Here is a 10,776-nt window from a genome sequence, read left to right as displayed (position 1 = left end):
TTTGTGTTAGTATTTTTTGATGATATACTAATCTATAGAAAGTCTTGGAAGGATCATGTTCAACATGTTGACAGGGTGCTCAAACTATTGGAGGAGAAACAATTATATGCAAAAATCTCCAAATGTTTCTTTGGAGTACAAGAGGTGGAATATCTGGGTCATATTGTATCTCATGAAGGTGTTAAGGTAGACCCTATAAAAATTAAAGCCATTAAGGAATGGAATATCCCCACATCCATAAAGCATCTGCGAGGATTTCTCGGGTTGACGGGGTATTATTGCAAGTTTGTTAAGAATTATGGGAGAATAGCAGCACCTCTAACAACATTATTGAAGAAAGATGCATTTTCATGGACTCCAAAAGCAATGAAGGCCTTTGAACATCTTAAAGAGGCAATGTGCCAAGCACCAGTCTTAGCTACGCCAGACTTCACAAAAACCTTTATTGTGGAATGTGATGCCTTAGGAAATGGATTTGGTGTTGTTTTAATGTAAGAAGAAAGACCCATTGCTTTCGAAAGTCATCTAATCAAAGGAAAGTATTTACAAAAAGCTATTTATGAGAAGGAAATGTTGGCAATACTACATGCACTTAACAAATGGCAACCCTACCTAATGGGAAGACACTTCAAGGTAAAAATAGATCATGATAGTCTTAAATAATTTTTAGAACAAATATTATCTTCAGAAGAGAAACAAAAATGGGTCACAAAGATGTTGGGTTATGACTTTGAAATCATCTACAAAAAAGGGAAGAAAAATGTTGTGGCAGATGCACTCTCAAGAAAGGATGAGGATGTGGAAGAATTGCTTTGTGCCATTTCTATCATCCAACCAAATTGGATAAATGAAGCAAGGGATGAATGAAAGAATGACGAAGAAGTGTGGGCACTCATTTAAAAGTTACAACAAGATCCCAATACATATGATACATTTAGCTGGAAAAATGATTCATTATGGTACAAAGATCGCTTATACCTATGTAAGAATTCCCAACTCAAACAAAAGATTCTTATGGAATTGCACACTTCTCCCTTAGGAGGGCACTTAGGATTTTTAAAAAATTACCACAAGGTTAAGAAGGAATTTTTTTGGGATGGCCTTAAATCTAATATTCAAAAGTTTGTGGCGAAATGGCTGGTTTGCCAACAAAATAAAGTTGAAACAATTAAGAACCCAGGTCTATTACAACCTTTATCTATTCCAGTCAACGTTGGGAGGAGGTTTCAATGGATTTTATCACAGGTTTACCCAAGTCCGAAGGAAAGAGTGTCATCATGGTGGTAGTTGACAGACTTACCAAGTATGCACACTTTTGTGCATTATCTCATCCATTTAAATCCATTACAATTTCTACTACATTTATGGAAACAATTCAAAAGCTACATGGAAACCCAAAGATTATTGTAAGCGATAGAGATCCCATTTTCACTGGAAATTTTTGGACAGAATTATTTTCTTGTCTTGGTACTCAGTTAGCTCATAGCTCATCTTATCATCCTCAATCTGATGGGGAAACTGAGATAGTAAATAAATGTTTGGAAGGATATATTCGTTGTTTTGTATCTGATAAACATGCATAATGGGTCAAATGGTTGCCTTTGGCTGAATGGTGGTATAACACTTCCTTCCATACTACAGCAAAAATGACCCCATTTATGGCACTTTATGGATATCATCCACCGTCCATCACATCATATTTAAGAGAAAATTCTAAGGTTCAAGCAGTGGAAGATCACATCGAGCATCAACAAAAAGTTCCCCAACTCTTAAAGGATAACCTCACTTTGGCGTAGAATAAAATGAAACAATAGGCAGATCAACATTGCAGCGAAAGAAGTTTTGATGTAGGTGTCTGGGTATTTCTAAAGATACAACCATATAAACAAATGTCCCTCAAGCAAGCTAAGAAGGATAATAAATTATCACCAAAGTATTATGATCCGTACAAGGTGTTGCAAAATATTGGTACTATGGCATACAAATTGGAGGTTCCTGCAGCTTCCCAAGTGCACCTAGTTTTCCATGTTTCATGATTAAAGAAGGTTATAGGTGACAAGTTCCCAGTTCAAACAATATTTCCAAAACTTGACGAGGAAGGAAAAATCATATCGGAACCTAAAGCAATCACAGAAACAAGAACTCGACAACTACGAAATCGATCAATTTCAGAGTATCTCGTCAAGTGGAAGAACTTACCCGTTGAAGATTCCACATGGAAGGATGAGAATTTTATACAGAATCATCCAAAACTACTCAAGCGTTGAGGACAACAATTTTTTGAAGGAGAGGGGCATGTTAGGTCCCTATAATATTAGTGATTCCCCCATTACTATTGTCATTGTAGCTCTTATTGTTATTGTTGTGCCCCTATTGCCCCCATATTGTTATTATTGTGCCGCTATTGTCCCCATATTGTTATTATTGTGCCCCATAGTAGCCCACTATTGTTGTTGTTGTGCCCTTATATTATGATTGTTATGTCAGCTTTGATTATATTGTGACCCCTTAGACTCCTATATAGAAAGGAGGTTTTGTCATTTGTATCATCCAAGAATTGTTCATTTGTGTAATGTAAAGGACTTTCCCCCCTCAAAGAGGCTGATTTTGAAGTCGTTGCTCTATATTTTTTTTCTATTTTGTGAGATGGTTGCATAACATCGTGTAAGGCACTCTTTCTGTAAATGTAACCGCACCTTATCACCAACCTAAAACTTATGTGGAACCTTGTGTTGGTTATGTCACTACTTGTACTTGGCACTTGTTTTTTGTAGGATATCATGGACTATTTTTGGAAGTCTTGGATATGTTCAACAAATTTGGCTACACTATCTGCCTTGACCTGAGCATTAGAGGACTATGTTGGTGAAGATGCAATCAACATAGCTACATTAATTAGTGTTAATTGTTGGAACCCAAAGCACACCTGAAAAGGATTATGGCCAATAGAGTTATGGAGGGCTCTGTTATAGCTATGTTGAACATATGGAAGGTTTTCATCTCATGTACAGAAACACTTGGAGTTGTCCATGTGCAATATATGCACAATCATCTTGTTGACCACTTTTTTTTCCATCTTATTAGTAATAAAAGGAAGTTGATTTTTTCAACTTGTTGTCCATGAGACACTAAAGGATGGACCAAAATATGTTGAGGAACATGTTGTCCCTATTTGAAATAATGGTCCAAGGTAGCCCAAAATTAACCTAAACATGCTTAAAGAATAGTTTAACAGTGGCTTCAACTATGATACTCTTCTTTCATGGTGCCAAAATGGATATCCTATAGAATTGATCCACAACCAAAAACACATAATCAATACCATACTTGGTGGATAGAAAACCTAACAACTCCGAGGGCTTGTCTAGGGTAGACACATGAGTGTACAACCATTGCTTCTTGATGTTTGGTTTAGCAATGGAACATGCAGTGCATGATGTGATATATTGTTGGACATCTCATCAAATATTTGACCAATAGAAATATTTTTGAACTACTGCTACTAATCCATAAAATGTTGTGGATATTCCACTGGACAATTCGTCACAATAGATCTGGTAAAATTGTATTCAAAATTTAAAATTGTACACTATTACAGTCTTATTTCTTTTTTTAGATTCTGGATTTGTAGATTATTGTTAATAGTGTATGCATACGAATTAAATTATGTAGAAAATAGAGAACAATGAAATAAAATCTCACACACATTTGACACAATATATGATTCGGGAAACCCTTTCGGGAGAAAAACCCGACAGGAAGTTGAGGTCTCTCCATTCTCTTTCTCTGAATGGAATTACGGCTACGGGTACAAAGAAGTATGCCCTGTGGCTCATGGGCTACTACAGTGCACAAATCCTCTGTTTGTGCTCTATCTCCTGTCCCTCTTGGCTTTTTTTTCCAACTATGGAACAAATGCACTGATAAGAATGGAACCCCTTTTCCTCCTAGTAGACTGGTTATAACATAGTCTGATAGCCTACTAGTGGTTAGGTTTGACTACCTTAACTCTTAACTAGAGTTACAATATAGACTATTATAGAGTATTCTTCATCATAATAATGTGGGTAGCTCCTTTTCCATGAATTATGGGGGTTGACATGGCATCCTCTTGAATTATGGTGGTGAAAATAGAAAGTTCAAATTTTGAGTGGCAAAACTTCTGCATACAGAATCTGATTGACGTGATTATTGCGCCATTGGGAAGGTCTCTATGTGTAGAATAGGAAAAAAAGGTGTCGCATTAAAGTGACAAAGTTTTACCCCAAAAATAAATTGTTTGATGCCTTAAAATTCTTCTGGAAGGTTTCATACCCCAATTTTCCAAACTGGGTCCCGTCGGTAAAAAGGGTCTGGTGAGTTGATTCCTCCTCTTTTTCCACTTTGAAAGAATTGAGATGGATGAAAAATTATATCTTTATCCAATTTAGATCAACTAATTTATTCTCCACACCAAAGTGCCCTGCCACCCGACTGAAATGTGCCTTTGAGTCAACTTGGCATGCTCACTTGAAGGGACACAAAGGTGGTTTATGTTGCACAAAAGCACATCTTGGAGGTAGAATTTTGGAACTTATTTCCTTGTGATAAACATCTAGTATGTGGAAGTGAAGTCAAAGTGATTATTGTATAATTGTGACCACCTAGAGGTTTTGTGCCCACAAGAGTTAAGAGATATGGTTGGCACCATAATTGGGGGTCGATTGAGGCATTCTACAACATGATTGGTGCTACCCTTTTTGTATTTGATGTTTAAGTGGAATTGTTGCAGGTATGTGGACCATTTTTTTTATCTTGGAATTCTGCAATGTTCCTTGTGTCTACATACATTTCAGAGGCCTATGATCAATGTGGATTATCATCTCCTCCCAAATATGATGTTTCCATTATCAACATGCCTACACGATGGAGTACATATCCTTGTTATAGGTGGGACATCTTTAGACAATATCAGAAAGTGTTTCATTATTATAAGCCACCAAAAGTCCTTGCTAGGTGAGGACCACAACTATCAAAGGCATCTCTCTCAATCTCAAACGTGCTATTGAAGGTCTGGAAGGGTGAGGACTATTACAAAGCAAAGATGGTGTTTCAGTTCCTCGAATTCTTTCTGTTGTGACTCAAACTAGAAAAACTTGCTTTTGCTCCACCCCTGGTTACTTGACTTAAGGGCCAAGCAATATGAGGTAAATCGAACATGAAAATTTAGTACAAGTTAGAAAGGCCAAAGAAGCTACAAATCTTTTTTAGAGTTGTTGGGGCTAGCGAATCCCAAATGACTTGGATCTTGGTTGGGTCCACATGCACCCCATGTTCATCCATAATGTATCCGAAATATTGAATTATTTGCATGCCAAAAAAGTATTTTGCCAGATTGGCATACAAATTGTGTTGTCGCAAGGTGCTCAAGGCTTATTCAATGTGTTGCAAATGTTTCACCCGGGTTCTGTTGAAGATGAGGGTGTCATCCAAATTTACAATCACAAAAGAGTTTGTGAATAAATATTGGATATCATCCATCATCCTTATAAAATTCATTGGAACATTATTCAAACCCAAGGGCATGACCAACCACTCGAAAAGGCCTTCTTTAGATTTGAATGTTGTCTTCACAGATTAGTTTATTCAATTAGAACCTAGTGATACTCTGACTTCATATCAATCTTACTAAATAACTTGGCACCCTTAAGCCGCTTAAGAAGATTATCAATCTTGGGGACTGGGTATATGTTCTTGAAGATGATTTTGTTTAGGGATTTATAATTAATACATAGTCTCCATGTCACACCCTTCCTCTACACCAACACAATTATACTCACGCAAGGTGAGGAGCTCGGTCGAATGTGGCATTTTCGGATGAGCTCATGAATATGATGTTTTATTTCCTCATTCTCCAAGAGAGAGATTTATATATTAGGCCATTAGGGAAAGGAGCACTGGGTGTCAAGTCAATTGAGTGTTTGACCTATCAGTTTAGCGGCACCCCCATAGGTGGAGCGAAGATATCTCTATATCTCTCTATAATCTTGTCCAATTGCATTTGTTGTGTAAAGAGGCATTGTGCAAAGGTTTGTGGTCGTTGCAATGACCTTCTATTCACTCTTTGATTAAATCATGAAGAGAAAAAACTTTGTAGTATGAGAGATTACCTTTTGGCATTGTTTTGTTGAGATTAATGAAATTGCAGTTGTTGGTCTACCTCTAATATCATGTAGAGCTTACCCCTAAAAGTAATAATGGCACTACTAGGACAAGATTTATAAACAACATGACATTTCCACAATAAGGTTCTCCTAAGATAACATCACAAATTTCAAGTGGGGAAACATCACATAGTACCTGATCTTTGAAGGGTTTGATGCCATAAAATAGGTGGCACTGTTGGCTGACACAAATGTCTCGTCCATGATGTTAAGATCATGAAACTGAGAGAAGTGGTGCTTTCTAAAGATGCCATTTCTTGGGATCCTAATAGCCACAGGTGTTTGAATTTTTAAGTCTAACTGTTAGAAATCCTTCATGTACTTTCTGATTTATTTCTGCCTACTTGTTCTGTTTGATTAACAAGTTATTTACCATGTAAATACTGAAAATAAATACAAGTACATGCTCAACACATTACAGATCATCAACTGAAGGAAAAAACAAGCACACAAGTGACACCGTTGTTTTTGGACCAATGTCCCCGGAAAAACCCAATGCAGGAAAACCGGTGCAACTATCTGAGGGTTTTATTATTAAGCAGTTTCAGAATACAATCTAGGTGCCAAACCGGCTCACCCAACAGAGAATGATCTCGGCAGTAGTACCTCTCAATCGGAGACATATATTCCATTTAAAACCCTGGATGAAGAATCCCACAGCTCTCAGCTCCAATCTTCCCCATGAAATCTCCAACGTCTGCCTCTAGGGACTGCGTCAGCGCTTCCTGGCTCAGTGTCACCCCAGCTCGCCCTACATTAGCCTCTGGAGGCACTGTGTTAGCCTCTAGAGCCTCTGCGTTACCCACGTTGGCTCTCTTTGGCACTGCACAACTCCTGGCTGCCTCTGCGTGGGCCCTAACTAGCTCTGCGTGGCCTTTAGTTAACTCTGCGTCCCTCTCTCCCGGCTTCTGCGTTGATGCTCCCGGTACCCTCTCTACCTATCTGCTTCTGAATTCACTGCCCCTCGGCTACAACTCTGATCACTCCTTCAATTTCCTCAGCAAGCCCTACCCCAGAAAATCGAATTCTTGATCAACACAGTGTATTCTCCAAGCGACCCTCAAGCCTCCTCTTATACTTTTCTCGTTGACAATTCAACAGCTGAGATTAAGTCCCTAATCAACAGCTAAGATTAAATCTGGCTTGATCCATGAATTTTGGACCCTTCTAACTCAGTTTTATATTAATTCACATTAATATTTTATTTTCCCTAAGTTTAGACTTAGGGACTCCATTAAAAATAATAATTATTTAGATATCTCCAAAAATGTTTATAATCTGCCCAAACCATTTCTGGGTATTGGATATCTCATGTTCTTTAACCTCTCCACCAATTTTCGTGGCTAGAGCACATCCAATGGTACCTCAAATCAACATTTTATATTAATACCCATTAATATTTTATTTTTCCTAAGTTTAGACTTAGGAACTCCATTAAAAATATTAATTATTTTAATATCTCCCAAACTATTTAGAATCTGCCCAAACCATTTTTAGGTGTTGGAGATATCATGTGCTTAAGCCTCTCCACCAATTTTCGTGGCTAGAGCACATCCGATGCTACCCCAAATCAACAAGGAAAATTTGACCAAGAGTCTTCCTGCCTTTAAAGAGGCTATATTCCACATGAATACCATGGGTCAATACCATGGGTTTTCATAAACTTGGAGCTCAAAAACTACTGGTAACTAGACCGAGTCAAGTTTACTCAAATGACCCTAATAACCCCCCCTTAAACTTAACATGGGGAGATTAACCAAGTCTTAATCACTTTGTCGAAATCCATATAAAAATGTTACCATCTACTGGAGTACATGGGTAAATACTTGTTGTATCTGTTGGTTATCTAGGACACCTTTTCATGTACATGGTTCATCAACCATCTTAAATTATCACATTCCCCCCCGAAAATTAGGATAACACTACACCTGCCACGCTGGTTGTTGGCCCTTGTTTTTGGTCCAATTTTGCTTAAGAAAACACACTTAATTTCTATATTTTCCATCCATTTTCTATCACATACACTCCATTTTGATGTATTTATGCATATTCAGGTATATAAATTTATTTTTGCAATTTTTAGATGTTTTTATGAAAATTGAATTTTAAGTGCATTTTTGGACAGAATCAGAAATTCCCGTAATGGATTCATGGATGATATTTGCAGGACACTTGGGCACAAGCTGGACACATTTATAGAAAGTGTGGGAACTAGGATTGAACTAAATCCTAGTGGTTCGGCCAAACCAAGATTAAACATGCCTTGTCAAAGCTGGTCAAACAAGACCAGGCATTCAGGAAATCCCTAAGAAATATGGCAGTTTTATGATTTCATGGGATGTTCCATATTTTTAGTGATAGGATGGATGAGTTCAACTTGGATAGATGGGATATGGATAGATATATTTGTTAGAGACATTTTAGATCAATTTGTTTCATAATCTTCTATTTAAGCCAAAACATTGAAGATTTATGATATGTAGAGTTTGTATAATTTTTTATTGAGACTTTTGAATACTTTGAGTTAACTTGAGGAACCTGTTCTACCTTCATTTTGTTGTTCAATGGTGTGGATGATTGACTAAGTTTGCAGTAACTGATAATATCTTCAAGTGTGCAAGGCAAGGGTGGAGGGCCCCCACTCTAAGCTAAGTACACTTCATGGTTAACTTAGCTTGAATTTCATAAACTAGTTTTGATTCAGATTTGTTTATTTGATTTGATGTATGATGATTTATGTTTGCTGATGAATCTTGGTTTATTAATCATCTTTATGTGAAGGGACAACTTAGTGTTCAAGTTGAACCCTCCTTCTATTGGATTAATAAATAAAAACCAAAATTCATCTTTCTTGCTTTCAAGTAATTTTTTGAGTTTTTAGTTTTCTAACAATGACATTATGATGAATGAATTTGTGATGAAGAAAAGCTAGGACCTCCTTCGTTAGGAGCCTCTTTCATTATTTATTTATGCATCTTAAGCTATTGTCAATTAGTGGTTTTCGATTTTTATTCATGAAGTAATATTTTAGAAGAAGGACACAACTGGTCCTCTTAAGTTAGGAGCCACTTCATCTTACAAATATTACCTAAGTGAATTAGAAATTACCTAATTAGATTTATATTTATAATATGTATTTCCTCAACTCTTTATATTTCATCTTCTAACCTTGACTACCTTGGTATCCGTACATTTTGGACATGCTTCTAAGTTCTACAAACCTGGATTGATAATGAAATACTTGTGTTAATTTATTCAATAAATTAGCCCAACATTTTGGCGCCATTGCCGGGGAAGCATTCATCAACATAGTCAATTAGAAAAAAACAACAACAACAACAACAACAAACAAAAACAATAAAAATTCAGTTATGTTATATTTCTTTTAGTTATGTTTCTTTATGCCTAGAGATAGAGATAAGAAAGGTAGATTCATTAAGAAAAATCCCCCAAAAATTCAACCATCAGAACTAACTACACCGGTTGCTGGTAAACCAACTCTAGAAGAATTAGAGGAGAAACAAAGAACATGACAAAGATTAACTTTAATTGAAAGACAAACCTTGTTAGCCTGGGAGGTAAAAAGAAAACAAACTCCAAAAGCAACACCAACTTTAGAAAAACAAAAGGAAACAAGGAAAATTATTAAACAAATAGATCAACCCATTCTTGAGCCAATAAAACAACCTATTTTCGAAAACAAACAACAACTTGAATCTCAAGTTGCTATAATAGTTGAAACTATGACGGAAGAAGGGCAAGGATCCACTATCCTCACTCCAGAACAAAGACTTCAATATGGAAAACAACAGAGGGAATGGAGAAGACAAAGAGAGGAAAAGGTAAAAAGAGAAGTTGACAGAAAGAGAGAAGAAGAAAGGAAAGCAAAGTATGATAACAAAAGATTAAATGATAATGAACAAGAAAATACTGATGATCAGGAAACTACTTTTGGCTTTCCAATATTAGATACAAGTGCAATATTAGGAGAAGAAGTGAAAATGAAAAACATTCCACCTTTTGTATTGCCTAACTTTTATGGAATGTCAACAGAAGATCCTGACTCATTTATGTTTGAATTCAATATCTTGTGTAGAACTTATGGATACACAGATGACACACACAAGCTTCGCCTCTTTCCTGCTACTTTAAAAGCAGCAACATTAAAATGGTTCATGGGTTTAGGAGAACGTACAATCACTTCTTGGGATGACATGAAGAAAATATTTCTTAAAAAGTATCAAGCCTATTGTAGGCCTAGGGACTCAAAAGAGGATGTTTTTAGAATGACACAACAAGAAGATGAAAGTTTAGAAGAATATTTGGAAAGATTTTCTTACAATCTTCAAAAATCTAAACAACACTCTCTGAACTCAGATACCATCCACACAATCTTTCTAAAAGGTATAAGAGATGAATATCTTGACATTTTGAATGTAATGGGCAAGGGTGATATTTCAAACTTTCCATTTCATGAAATTGCAGATCTATGTCAAAAATATTCAAGAGGAAGATAAAAAACTGGAAGGAGAGATATTAGTTCAAAAGCTTCAAAATCAATAGCAGGAGGGGT

The sequence above is a fragment of the Pinus tabuliformis genome, chromosome 8 (assembly GCF_031772625.1).
Source record: "Pinus tabuliformis cultivar Carrire ecotype Pingquan chromosome 8, CPIR1, whole genome shotgun sequence".
In the NCBI taxonomy this organism is placed as follows: domain Eukaryota; kingdom Viridiplantae; phylum Streptophyta; class Pinopsida; order Pinales; family Pinaceae; genus Pinus; species Pinus tabuliformis.
Note: the sequence above shows the minus strand (reverse complement) of the source record.